Source organism: Zootoca vivipara, chromosome 2 (genome assembly GCF_963506605.1).
Source record: "Zootoca vivipara chromosome 2, rZooViv1.1, whole genome shotgun sequence".
In the NCBI taxonomy this organism is placed as follows: domain Eukaryota; kingdom Metazoa; phylum Chordata; class Lepidosauria; order Squamata; family Lacertidae; genus Zootoca; species Zootoca vivipara.
This window is the reverse complement of record NC_083277.1, coordinates 48476928-48492289: the sequence shown is the minus strand read 5'-3', so window position 1 is coordinate 48492289 and position 15362 is coordinate 48476928.

Here is a 15362-nt window from a genome sequence, read left to right as displayed (position 1 = left end):
TAAGCTTGTTGCTGGCATCTGTCTGCTTTCATGCCCAAGCTATCTATGTTTTCAGCAGAGCCTTAGTCATCAGTTCTGTATGTCATTGCTCTCATTACTTTTCAGGTGGAGACTTTCAGCATGAAAGTAGCTTCTTGAGAAGTTCAAAGGATGAGTGAGTAACCAGAAAGGCTTGAGTACAGTTTGATCATTTGATCATGTTTTTCCCACAACTGACAGTGAGGGGAAGTTTATGTATGGAGGGGATGCTGGAGGAAAGGGCAATCAGCACCAGAAGAATTTAGAATTGGCAAGGGTGCAGCTAAATTTTTCTTGTTAGTGTTCATGGACTAAAGAGGGGGTATTGGCTGGGATGGAACAGTATTGAAGATTCAGAATGTCAGGATCGTCCATTTCAGTAAATCACAACACTGGGGCTCTCTTAACAAACAGCCTGTTTACAAAGCACCTTTGCATTCTCAGGACTCAGCTACATTAGTAAAGAAAAAGCATTTTAAATTCATTATAACACTGTGACACAAGATGGCTCTGTGGAGTTCTGTCTTTCGCCAACGTGATTTCCTATTATGAGGTTTGCAGCGCGTTTTCCTGAAACGCTTTTTCCATGTGTCTGGATCCAGCCTCAGTCTCTCAAATCTCCACTAGGCCCCTTGTATTGATTTATGCTGCTGTTTCCTCATGGCACTCCAAGCTAAAAGGAACATTTACCTTCTGTGAAAAAATGGCTTGTATCCTTTTTCAAAAGCTTTATAGATAGTAATGAAAATAATATCACATTGTTCCAGCGAAATGGGTAGGCATAAAGACTTTTAGGACATTAGATTTCTGTTTGACACTATTATGAGCAAGAGTTTAATAATCTCTACCGCTATCTATATCTTTAATAAAAGCTTGAAAAAATACAGAAAATTGTCCATAATTATTTGAAAGCTGGAAAATACATTATGGATTTACAGTGAGGTGATATTAAGTTGTTCTGTATTCATTGCAACAATATTTGGGCCAGCCACTAGAATAGATGGCTCTTAAAAAAAAAATGACCCATCAGTGGGCTTTAGCCATAACAGCTAAGAATTAAGTTTCCATAGTCAGAGGCAGTTCGTCCGGGAACAAGCAATTGCTCTCCTCACTATGCCCTGCTTCTGAGATTCTAATCCTCCACTAATATAATGTAAGAAGAGTTTTGACCTGGCAATACACAGCAATATATCACTCCTCACACGAGGGAGAGCAGGGCAGCTGATTTCAATATTGCACGATGATCTCATCCGATAACGCTGCTGATCTGAGCTGCCTTCCCTCACGCTGAGGGAAAACAAGGCAGTTGATTGCAAGGCACTGTCTTCCCCTCACACTGATGGAGAAAAGGGCAGCTGATCGCCCTCACTTCAAGGCACCATGGCAATACCTTCCCCTGGCAAGGAGGTGGAGCAGCTTTTCTCAGTCAGCAGAAAAGCAACAGAAACCACAGTGGATATACATTTTCACTGGCTGCCACCACTGGCTGCCCCGCGGGTGGCGGAGGGCCAGTCGGTGGAGGTGACTCCTCTTCCTTTCTTCCCCCTACCCACACAATTTTCATGGCTGCTCCTTCCCTCAGCCCCATGCCTGATCTCCAATTTCAGACATCATGATATATCAGAATATTGCAATGTTTAGCTGCTGATATATCACGTTGTTGTCCAGATATTGCCCAGCCCTACTCTGTTTTTGGGGGGTGTTTTTTAGTATACCTAAAATCCTTTGCTTATTAGGGGCTACCCCACAGTTTGTTCCAATAATTGCTTTGCAGAGGTAACTACCATAGAGTTATCAAAATTTTCAAAAGTAGGGGGTCCGTGGCTTGGCTTTTGAAAAAGAGGGAGTCCTCAGTAATTAGCTAATTGGGAACCACTGCTTTAGGGGCTTAAACATAGACAGTGATTGGTGAACAGGAACGTAGCTGCCTACACAGGCGGTAGAACATCTGATCAGGCCACATTCACACCCATAGGTTTAAAGCATTATGTTGCCTCTTTAAACAATCGTGGCTTCCCCCAAAGGTTTCTGGGAGCTGTCATTTGATAAGGGTGCTTATTATTGTTAGGAGACCCATATTCTCCTCCCAGGGCTACAATTCTCCAGGTTCCCTGTGAAGAGGGATTGATTGTTAAACCAAAATGTTCTGATATAGCAGGTTCTTATTATGTTCCTATTTCTGCATTATCAGGCAAACGAGCTATGTTGAATCAAAGTTTCATGTTGCATCTTATTAAAACCCAAGCACTGAGCACATAAAAAGCTAGCCTTGCTCTAAAAACCCCGCACTTCCCTCTTTAGCTACAACCCCCATTGTTGCTACAACCCTTCATTTACAAAGAGACAATTTATCTCCAATATAATATGATGTGATGTAATTTTTGCTGATTCTACCTCCACCTTGAACCAGTACTTAGTTCTGATCGACATTTTCACCTCTGTAAATTTGAGTCAGTCAGCACTGAAGCTGAGAAAGCAATACTAACAGAGCAGCAGAGCTACTTGGTTTAAAAAAAAATGTGCCAGATGGAGCTAGGGTGTCACACCTGAACAGATGTGTTGAGGATGCTGACACAGCTTGCTAAACTGCTTGAAAAACATTGGTCACTTAGAACTGTAAAAAGCAAATATGTTTAGGATACAATCACAGGCTGCGAAAACAAAACCCTTAGTCAAGGATTAAAAACAACCTAGGCTCACCCCAAAAGCAAAACCAACAACATTGCTTTTACAGATGCAGTTGGCATCTGTATCTTGTACACATACTTCTCCCTATTGTGGTATGTGCATATGAAATGCAAATTGTGCCTTCAGTGGGACAATTCAGATCAGAAAAATGTCAGGGGCTCCAGACTTTGCTTCAGTCAGTGGAAAAATCAAAAGTAGACTTCTGCCCAGGGGACACTCTTGCAGGCAGATGGAGGGGATACAACTTTTGCTGGGACAGGGCCCCCCCACTGCAGGTCCCCCAAAAGATTGTTCCACATGGGGGAAGAACCCCTAGAACAGTGTGGGAGATGTTGCTGGGGGCTGAAGTAACAGAATCCTTCCCCTGAATCCCTCCATTTTGATCCTGATCAAAACCTTTCCATGGACAGAAGGAACCGTTTCATCTGTGGAAGGTGAAATCTTGACACAACAATTGTAGTAATACCAAACAATTTATTTTGAAGAAAAAACCATTTATTCCTGATGTATCACATACTTGGTACTTTCAAATGTAGATTGGGCATTATGCAGACCATTGCATAATAGTGAATATTTATTTTTGCACGCTCAAAATATAAGCTTCGTAGCAACTAAAAACATTTGTAAAATCCATTATTGTGCACCCAGAAATTCTATTAAACTTATCAATTAATCTGATTAATTCCAATAGGAATGTTTTAGGTCCACTAGAAAACATCAGCAAATCATCTGCATACAAAGCCAATTTAAATTCCAGCTGCTCATGCACAAAACCATAAATCGTCCTATTCTGTTCCAAACATAGATCAAATATCAATGGAGAAAGAGGGCAGCCCTGTCTTTCTAAATCAAACAAATATGAAAGGATTCTAAGATGAAATTTAGGGGTGAGGTACAAAATTCTAATCCACTTCATAAAATCCTGAGGAAATAAAAAAAATTCCCAAAAATAGCAATAATAAATTGCCAAGAAATCTTATCAAATGCTTTTTCGACAGCAAGAGATATGATTGCAGCTGCATCCATTCTTTTACTATGTAAAGCAACCAATTTAGTTACTGGTCTTAAATGAGCAGCGAGGTAACAGAAGAAAAAGAAGTTCTTCCGCATTTCACTCTATTTCCACCGCAGCCGGTGAGCTTGCTTCATGCTATGAATAATTCTCTGCCTCAGCTGGAATGAATAGAATTGTTCTTCATGCTGAATACAGAATATAGCTGGGAATTTCACACACACAAAATATGATCATATTCTCCCTCGCCAAATGACAAAGGCTTGTCTCTGCTCAGAAATCTCTCATGTACAATCTGGAAACATCAACACATGATGCTGTCCTACACCCCACTTTGGCTTCCAACTTTCTCTGGCATGCTGTAGCAGGAATTCATTAACTGTAAATCACAAAAATCTCAAAATGTAAACAGGAGGTCTGCCGGCAGTACGTGTAGGAGCTGCAACATGGTGAGCTCGCTCTATATCTAGCTGATAATCTTCCAACAGCCCCAATATTTCATGTAATATGCCATCTATAAATTTAACAGGTTGTTTTCCTTCAGATCCTTCCAGGGAAACAAGTAATACATAAATAATTTCTATGACTGGTTTTCACATTGATTTATTCTGGCCACTGACACCGCTGTTAAAATTTCTTGTAGTGCCGCCACTGCGTCATAAACTGCAGGCTTCTTTTCCAACTTAGAAATTCTAGATTCTGCCTTTGTACCAGGAGAAGCAATCATCTCTAAGAGCACTGAAGTTGAATGACAGAATATTTAATCAGCTTTAGCAGCTTTAATTGCCCACCCACCTCTGTAAAGATCAACAGAGCATTAGGCTCTTCAGAAACCCTCAATGTATTAGCAGCTGAGGGAAAGGAATGGTTCAGTGACCTATTGGCAGAAGCACTACGAGTTATCAGGAAGCCATTCCTCTTGGATGCTGTTAAAACTCTGAAAAAAATACAGCCTTCATAATTAATGGGAAGTGGGGGGAGAGGGAGAGAGAGATAATCACCTGTTTATCTGGTTTGGTGTGAACAGTTATTAAGAGACAAAATAGATGAACAGTTGAGGCTGAAAGAGCATCCTACAAAGACACCATATAGAACCAAAAATGGCCTTACCACCACCTGTCTTAGGTGGCCCATCATGTAAAGTGGTACTGAGCATCTCCCTGGGCCAACTGGCTGCCTGCTCTGTGCCAGTTTTTAGAAGCCAAGAGGAGCAAGAATCTGGAGTTCTGAGCTGCACCAGACAAGGCAGCCTCAGCATGAATGTTGACACCTCCCCAAAACATTTCTTTCTTTCTTTCTTTCTTTCTTTCTTTCTTTCTTTCTTTCTTTCTTTCTTTCTTTCTTTCTTTCGATATGCTGCCCATCTGCTTGGGTTGCCCCGGCCATTCTGGGCAGCTTCTAACAAAATGACAGCAAAACATCAAACAGTAAAAACTTCCCTATACAGGACTGCCTTCAGATGTCTTCTAGGAGTCAGATAGTTGTTTATTTAATGTTGCTGGGTTAAGTACCAGTGTTGTAACCCTTCATAATTATTTCCATTGCCAGTATAACAGAAATACAAAGCTGTTCCTTTTAAAAGTATATTGGTTCAGCAATCAAAATTCCAACCATATCTTCCCATTTTTTCTGAATTTATCTTTCATCATTCCACCAATATTCAAAGTAATATTGTAAATTTTTAATTCATAATCCTTTCCTTTCTTCATGTTCTTGTGTTAATTTTTCAATTTTCCCCTGATTTTGAGTGATATAACTACCGTATGAAACTGCAGATATTGAAACCATTGTGGTGTGTTATTTCCCAACCTGTATCTATCCTGAGGGAGCTTTCCTTGGTATTGCAACAAAGGTTGTGTCCCACCCCTATTCTCTGCCAAGTGGTGGCAAAATTCCAGGAGGTTCCAGGCACTCACCCAGGGTTGTGTTTTTGTTGGGAAACAGCATAGACTAGTGTATTTAAGAAGTATGTTTATTTTACACATATTTACACCTAAAGCCTTCAATGGAGGGGGCACCGGACATTATGCCCCAAAAGTGTCTCTCGTTGCTCCCCTCATAGCTTCAGTGACCTTGGGTCCAAAGCATATGGCAGTCACAGCCCCCGGAGTCTTGGTGCAGCCTCCCACAGCCAGTCCCACATGGAGGTCCCCCTACTTCCTCCTTGTTGACTGCCAGCACACCTTGCAAATCGTAACACCTCCTCGTGTGTCTGCTTGCCCCCTCCCCTTCTCCAGACCTCTGATTTCTAAAAGAACGTTTTTTCCTGTGTGAAATCGTGTCCACATTACCCTGGCAACCTGTGTTTCACAGACCCAATAATTTTCCTTTGATGGGCCACCAACACCTTTGTCTTGCTTAATGACTCCCCTCCCCCCCCCAATGCAGACCATGTATTTTTCACACTGAAAAGCTATCTCTCGTTCTAGTAATTCCTAATATTTACTAACCCTATCAATGAGTGCCTTTACACCCATAAACTCTGGTACCCCAGAGTATGTTTGATCAAATGCCTTTTTGCTATATACAAGGCCTGAACTGAGATAAACATCTGATACTCTGATTTTGTTCAGTTTCCTCACTGAACTGTTATCAGGACTTTGCATTATCTAGGTAACTTTGCAAACATCCCCCTCCCCCCCCCCTCACAACAGTTTCCCTCTTCAACAATAGGGTTTTGTCACATCAGGAAATATAACCTATTAAGCCGCTTCTTTCTGAAACACAGGCTGGAGTTTCATGCCAAGCAAGCCACCGCTGATTATGAATCATCATTTGATATGAAAAGCAACAGAACATTTAATAACAGCATCCAAATGAAGCAGAAGGGAAGACACATGCCTGTGTGTTGCCAGTAAAAGAAATAAAATACAGCCAAGCTATCAGGCAAGACAATCCAGATCCCAGTTGGGTAGCATGATGATGTGCAGCTGGGACATAAGGTGGGGAACAGGCAAATCGTGGTGCCAGCCTGGAGCTGGCACAGTGATGCCATCAAGTGACGGCCGTGGCTTCAGGATTCCTGCAGCCATGCAAACCTCAGTCTAACCAATGCAGATGATTTATTTTGATAAAGTGCTTATTTATAAAATTACAGAGAAGAATTTCACCTATCAGTTGTTTAGCATTCTATTTTGTTTTTGTATCCAACAGTGAAGGTTCCATATTGGTTCTGCTGCCAAGTGTTCCAGTGATTCAGAAATTAAGTCTTCAGACAATGGTTGTGCTCACATGCAATAGTTTGGTCATCAGCTTTCCTGTATCTCGGGTGGGCCATTCTGAGCATCTCCCTCTGATTTAATGTGTTGCTGTGCACGTACCTCTTCTATCCTCTTGGTATTTGTTCTACATGCCCGCTAGCTTCAGAAATAGTTTCAAGGCTGCAAAAGGCATGGAGGCTGCTCATGGCAAAAACAGTTTTGGGAGGAAACATATTTTCTATTTTCTCAGTTCAGACAAATCCTCTGAGAGGTATCTGTCCATACTGGGTTTTCTGCAGCTGAATTATTTTGAGGTACAAGAGATTGGATGAACCTTTAATTTTATTGGTTTGGAAAAAATATTTATATGTAATAAAAGCCCTTCACATTTTAATTCTTTATCCACCTGTAGAACCAGGAAAGGTACTGTCAGGGGATTCTTGTGACTACTCTAGAGTAACGACGCTCCTCAGGTTACTTTTCCATAACGTGTTTATTGGTGCTGCTATGTACAAGTGAGGAAGGTGTAGAAACATGTCTTCTTACTCCGATGCAGAATCCGGAAGTGCCCCCCGGCGCGAACGCCCCCAACATAAAAGTCGCGGGACACTGAATCTCCTCCCCTTTCTTCTTTTTCGTAATTCCGGAACCGGCGGAAAGGGTCTGCGTTCCATGTTTTCCCTCTCCCCCTTTTCCCCTTCTCTCTCCTCCCGTCTGTGGAGTCTGGGCTCTTTCATCCTGCCTGAGCCCGGGCACTCTCTCTCCGTGTCCTGACTGCCTTCCCCCGAGCCTGTGCTTCCTTCGCTGCTCGTGGGATGGGCTGCTCCTGATGATAGGGGGAGGTACTCTGTACTCTCTCCCCCTTACAGGTACGATCACGATAGGGATGAACTAGCATATTGAATAAGAAGCAATAGATTTTGGTTCATCTTATACTTTTTAAATGCCACAAGGCTCAGGACCAGAAGGCCTCCTCTTATAATGTATTGAGCTATGTCTGGAGTTGTTGGAAAATTTAAGTAAACATTGTCTGCTAAACAAGAGGTACACGAGGCCTGTTCTTGTCCCAGCCTGGCAGGTTTCTAGCCTGCAACCATGGAGAAGAGGCAAAGGGCTCTCTACTGCTTCAGAATGAGTGATAGCAAATTGAGACATGCATCAAAGCTCTCAGAGAATCTCAACCTGTACTTTAAGCTAGAGTGTATCTGCTGCCAGTAGAACCATCAATTTGTACAGTATATCTAGTTTATGTATGATGGTTCCCTATCCTCCTGCATACATAACAAGGTGGCGTAAGAAACAACAACAATAAAATGACATTCAGAATAAACCCACTGTTATTTTAAAAGAAAAGTTTTATAGAGTAGCTAGTCAGTATGACATGCCTTGCATCAGAGTGCCTATCTATCAGGGCAGTAATGTGGGGGGCGGGGGGAGGATATGCATATGCTAGTGTAAAGTGTACACAAAAATGCATAAATTAGAGAAAATAATTTTGCTTTCCCCAAATGTATATATTAGACAAAACTGTGTATATTAGAATAAATTTGCTGATGAAAATTCATGTGGACTGTTTTTTTGGGAAGAAATGCAAACAGATGTTGAAATGTGGGGAACTGAACATAAGACTGGGAAAAGAAGAAACGGAGAAACTGAAATTGACAGATTCATCCATCCTTAGTTCATATAAGCATTTATGAATTGACACCACTAGAGTGCTAATGCATGAACATCAGGGCCTTCTTCTTTCCTAAAAACATTCAGACAATCAAGTTCCCAAACAACACTCTCATAAGGTCACAGAACAGAATTCGCCCTCATCAAGCCCACAATTGCATCCATCCAACAGTCCAGGGCCTTTTCGGCTATTCCCAGTTCAGATATTACAGAGAAATAGAGTTGGGTATCATTAGTGTACTGATGACACCTTCCCAAGAAACTCCTAATGATTGCTCCCAATGGCTTCAAAGTGTGGGTACTAATTTATAAGCTCAGTGCTAGGTTACTTAAAAGACCACCTTGTCCATTCTGTGCCCAATAGATCACGGCAGGCGGCAGGCTGGTTTCTCCTGCACATTTCAAAGATCTCATAAGCCTCTGTAGCAATTTGAAGCGGGGCTTTTAGTGTGGCCAACCTGCTATCTGCACTTTCCAGAAATAATTGAAGACATTTTTTGTTCAAACAGGCTTTCCCAGCTGGATAAATGGACTTTTACCACAAGTATCTACTTTACTAGAAGTTTAGCCTTATTTTTAAATGTACTTGCTGTTTTTAATGTTTTTAATTATTTTAAATTAGATTGCCTTGAGACAGTTGTTTAGGTGATTAATAAATCAGTGATGATTGCAATGAAAACAACAACAAAACTATGGGGAAACCAGAAGAAGCATGATGGGAGAAGTGGAGCTATCAGAAGAACAGACACAACCCAACAACACTACTTTATTCATGCTGCCCCTTTACGACTACCATGCCTGAATAGGGGCTTACCTGAATAAGGGGAAACTGATGGTAATTCATGCAAAATCTTGTCGACCATCTGTTGGAAAAAAGATTGCTAGAATTTTGGTGAGGATTTTAGCAATCTTTATTTGGTCAAAAATATGTTTAGAATGGACTACTTGCACATCTGTTTCCAGAACAAAGTGCATTTTAAAAAAAATTGTCTTGGAACTGTAATTTATTTACCATGTTTGCATAAAACTTTATAATTTATAAAGCAGTTCACAACATTAAAAGCAGGGTACAATCAATTCAAGGAAGTAAATCCAGTGAAGCTGGAAACAATTCAACAATAACAGCTGCTAGTTTGATCCTCAGTGGCTATCAGTAAGTAGGAGCCTTTTGCATGTCTGTTTTTAAAAGGCTGCAGGATAAACATATTTTATGTCTCCAAAAGTAAGGTATGGTCAAATGAACCTGGATGAAAGCAACAACTGAAAAGGCCCTGCTCCTAGTGAATGGGTTGGAATCTTACAGCCACAAAAGATGGAACCCTGAACAGTGCTTCTCCAACAGATTTAAAAACACTAGGGAGAAATGTTCACAATCATTTTGCTAGTAATATGTACTACTTAAATTCTAAACATCAGGAAGAACTTTCTGACAGTAAGAGCTGCTCAACAGTGAAACAGACTCCCTCAGAAGGAGGTGGACTCTCCATTTTGAGGTTTTAAAGCAGAGGTTGGGTGGGTCATGGATGCTTTAGCTGACATTTCTGCATTGCAGGGGGTTGGACTAGATGGCCCTCAGAGTCCCTTCCAAACCTACAATTCTGTGGTTCTATGATTAATACTTCTGTTGTTAAAAGGGGAAACAGTTGGTCAGATATCTGTTATGTATGAAATACTATTGCAAAACCTTATTAGCCACAGTTTTCATTATAGGAAGGTCAGCGCTCCTTAGAAATCAGAAATATGGTTATAATTCAAATGCAAAATTGGCATATATATAATTCGACATCTTGAATTTCTAAAAGAGAACCAGCTGGAGAAACTTTTATAATCATGTTGGTGATCTGTTTCCACTTTAAGCTCACATTGGTATTTAGCGTGAATCTTATAATACAATGTACAGTACTACCTTGCATATAAGTATCTTTCATATTTAAAGTTAAGCATAAGGAAAATATTTATTGTTTCAAATATAGTTTGGGCATACTAAAGAAAACACACTGCAAGGGACACTAGTTGCTTACATACATTAAGCTACAGTGTATCTCAATTACATATTTTCACATTTGCCTTATTGTATCTGAAATCTAGCATCTTCTTTCAATTTCAGTTTTCCAGAAGCAGCTTTTTTCTGAATCATGGGTTAACTTTGCATTTTCCTCAGCCACAAATCCATGGGCACAAAAAGTCATGCCCCCTCATCTGCATTTTATTAAACATTATTATTAAGGCTCCCACAGAACTTCTTTATAGCTTTTGACCCTGTAATTCACAATTATCCCAATCACTCTGGCTCTTCTATAAGCCAAGCATTTCACACCTCCTTGATTAATTAACTAACTAGAGAGGTTCCAGCAATCTTCAACCCAATTATTTTAACTGTTTCATGCTGAGATCTATCAAGAATTCAAAAATCAAGCAGATGGGGGCTAAAAGTATGTTTGGCTATTTTAAACAAATCTCATGATTCCAAGAGACTTTGAAATATGGGGTGAAGATATTATTTAGGTTTCACGAATACTTAAACGTGTACATCAAAGCTATAGTTCCTCAGACATGCCTTTATCTTCATGCATTGAGAATATTAGAATGGCAGTTGTCTGCTTACATACACACAACATGGGTTGGAATAGAATTCCTATACCGTGTTTCTCATATTATAAGACATGTCTTATATTTATTTTTTCCTCAAAAAAACACACTATGGCTTATTTTCAAGGGATGTCTTATTTTTTTCCTCCTCCTCCTGCCGCGGCCGGCATTGCTGCTGCTCCTATCACTATGTCTTATTTTCGGGGTATGGCTTATATTCCTTGAATGCTTAAAAATCCTGCTATGGCTTATTTTATGGGGATGCCTTAAAATATGAGAAACAGGGTAGCTGTTAGAAGAAGAGGGACTGTACAGAAACATAGAAAACTACCATAATACCAAGTCAGATCACTGGCCCATCTATATTGTTGCACACCACTATATTGTTTCAGCAGCACCCTCCATTCTAAATCACAGTTGTGACGTCCCCAACAGTGGCCCTGAGGTTCTGCACCCAGTGCAACTGAATTGGCCCCACTCCCCTAAATCTGCCTCTGATACCACCCCATGGGCATAGCCAAGCAGGGACAAGGAGGCAGCTGCCCCCCCCAATCAAGTCAATCAATAAAAAAATACTCAACAAACTGAGGTTCTGCCCTCCACAACATGAAGCCTGCCCCCACAACATGAAGCCTGGACATGATATTGTTGCTACCCCTACAACTGCCAATGGGAAGAGAGATTAGCTGTCTTACCGACAGATCAGAAGACAGAAGGGTTTCAAAATAATTTAAACTCCAGAATAATAGATAGATATGCAGTGGACATCTATCTTGTTAAAGGTTTGTGACTCAAGTTGGCTGTGGGCACGGTTGGACTAGATGACCCTCAGTATCCCTTCCAGCTATACAGTTCTATGATTCTATGATCTTTCAGATCAGTCATGACAGGATTAATTCATCCCAAACCATAACAAAATTAAATTATTTTTCGTTGACATTATTTAAATTTAAACAACTTTGCAAGTTTCAGTCTTCACCATGAAAGACAAGATAGCTTAGGCATGAAGGAGTATATTTCTTAATCAGAGAATAAATTACTCTCATTGCATTGCACAGGTTGCATGCAATTTGAGCCAGCTTATCATTTCCGGGAGCAATGTAATTTGAATTTGTTTCTATTGCATTAACCTTTGTTTCCTTATATGAGATGGCTCCTTACATTAACAAATTTTGGGGCACAGCAGTAAAGAGGAGCATTAATATTGGCTGTGGATGCCCACCCAACCCAATTTATGGCCCCGATTTAGTGATCCAGATCATGCCCAATCCAGACCGTGCCCCAGAAAATACAGATCTCCAAAAATCCCATTGATTTCCAGTGGAAAGCCAAAGCAGTCACAGCTTTCTCATTTTATCACACATGGAATCTGCAGAAATGGAAGCCCCTTTCAGAGTGGATTAACCTTTCCAAATTTCAGACAGGTAACTCCAGGTGTTTTCATGTTAATCACCTTTATTTTTTATGTTTTCAAAGTAAAATGGTCATTTTTATTTTATTTTTCTCCCACGCAGGGGCATGAAATTTTACAGGCCTGCTAGCCCCTACAACAAGGGATTCAGACTGCCAAATTTCAGAGTGGTAGCTTCAGGGTGTTTTATGCTATCCATCTTCAAAAAAGTTTCTTTCTTAAAAAAAAAAGACTGTTGAGTACTTAATTCTTCTGTGTCTGGCCTTTCACTTCTATGACAATTTTGAAAAACAAATCCCTGGAGGCACAACTGTCTCCAGGCAGAAAAAACAGGTGACACCCTTCCCTGGCAGGCACTGAGAAGCGTCTCCTGAGTGATGCAGGGCTGATTTGCAAAGCAGCAAAGTGGGCAGGCATGTAGACAGGCAGAGCAGCAGCAAGCAGAGAGGCATGGCATGGGCAGGCAGCATAGGCAGACAGATCCTGGTAGGCAGCAGGGGGGAAATAACATGCACACAAAACAAGCTAGGACTCTTTTGAGGCTAGCAATGAGAAAAAATAAACCATGGAGCCACAAAAAGATGCTGTCACATAGGAGGCAGATTGCCAGCAGCAGAAGCAGTGAGTGAGAGGGGAAATAAAATATTTGATTTACTCATTGTCTAAGTGTTTTCCTAAGACATCCCTAGCTAACAGGCCTAGTGGTCAGGGATGATGGGAGTTGTAGTCCCGAAACATCTGGAGGGCTGAGTTTGCCTATGCCTGCTTTAGGGGTTCAGCACTGAGCAAGAGCTATCTTTTCAGAGGTGAAAGAGGAATGTGAGGTAGGACCGTAGGACAAGATGCCGGAGGCCACATGCATCTTCTTTCTTTCTCAAACCACTTTCCAGCTGGGAGCGTCACACTCCTGAAAAAAGAGAACCAAAGGACCCAGAGATCCTTGGGCAGCTGAAGCTCTCCCTGTGAAAGGCACCCAGTGAGAGAGGTGGTCACCCAGCAAACTTCATTGCCAAGTGAGGATTTGAACCCTGGTATCCTAAGCCTTAGGACGCAGGTGGCGCTGTGGGTTAAGCCACAGAGCTGGCCCTAGGGCTTGCCGATCAGAAGGTCGGTAGTTTGAATCCCCGTGATGGGGTGAGCTCCCGTTGCTCAGTCCCAGCTCCTGCCAACCTAGCAGTTCGAAAGCACGTCAAAGTGCAAGTAAATAAATAGGTGCCGCTACAGCGGGAAGGTAAACGGCGTTTCTGTGTGCTGCTCTGGTTCACCAGAAGTGGCTTTGTCATGCTGGCCACATGACCTGGAAGCTGTATGCTGGATCCCTCGGCCAATAACGCAAGATGAGCACTGCAACCCCAGAGTCGGTCACAACTGGACCTAATGGTCAGGGGTCCCTTCATCTTTATCCTAAGCCTTGAGATGTTGGTGGCACTGTGGTCTAAACCACAGAGCCTAGGGCTTGCTGATCAGAAGGTCGGCAGTTCGAATCCCCACAACGGGGTGAGTTCCCGTTGCTTGGTCCCTGCTCCTGCCAACCTAGAAGTTCGAAAGCATGAAGTGCAAGTAGATAAATAGGTACCGCTCCAGCGGGAAGGTAAACGGCGTTTCCGTGCGCTGCTCTGGTTTGCCAGAAGTGGCTTAGTCATGCTGGCCACATGACCTGGAAGCTGTCTGTGGACAAACGCCGGCTCCCTCGGCCTATAGAGCGAGATGAGCATGCAACCCCAGAGTCGTCCGTGACTGTACCTAATGGTCAGGGGTCCCTTTACCTTTACTATCCTAGGCCTTAGCCCCAACACCTAATTATTAGAGCAGGGGTAGGCAACCTAAGGCCTGGGGGCCAGATGTGGCCCAATCACCTTCTCAATCCGGCCCGCGGACAGTCCGGGAATCAGCGTGTTTTTACATGAGTAGAATGTGTCCTTTTATTTAAAATTCATCTCTGGGTTATTTGTGGGGCATAGGAATTTGTTCATTTCCCCCCTCCAAAATATAGTCAAGGTCTGAGGGACGGTGGACCAGCCCATGGCTGAAAAAGGTTGCTGACCCCGTATTAGAGTCTAATTTCTGCACCCGAACTGCAACACTCCAATGGCTGCTGCTACACTGGTATTTTCCACAGCAAAGTGTGTCAAGTAGAGAAGGAAAATGTCCATGTACAGGAGTCTTATCTGTGCATATGTTGTATTTCTGCCCAGTTTTCCCTGAGGCATTACATGGTTTTTTGTTTTCTTTTAAAGACTGGGTCTGTCTTTCCTTGCCCCAATCCCCTGACGACCCAGAGGAAGCTTGGCGTGAGCTTCCTGCTCCTTCCCCAAGGAAGCCCCTGTGTTTATGCCACAGGTTCCCCAACGGTAAAAATACAGCAAGTCCTCGTGCTCGACAACTGGAGGAAGCTTTCAACAGGTGCCGTGAGGGAAACTTGGTCTCAGAGTCTGGCCATGGAAACTCTTCCATTCTCATCAAACACCGACCCCATGCAGTGCTGTCTGTCTCTATCTGGCAGTCAGAGCGGGCGCGCAACATACGTCGTCGTCGCGAATCCTTTGGAAAGGTGCACTCCAGCTCCCCTCCCGCAAAAGGAAATCACCTCAGAAAAAGACGCGGGGACTGCATGGTCCTTGGGGGCGGGGATGTTTGGCGTAGGCATGAAAAGGTATTTGCATGCTGGTGGGTGCCGGCCGGCTGAGTAGCCGCGTTTTGGTTAGGGATCCCCCTGAAGCCCCAAAGAGCGCGCATGACTTCAATCCTTTAATCCTGCGCGCGAGAG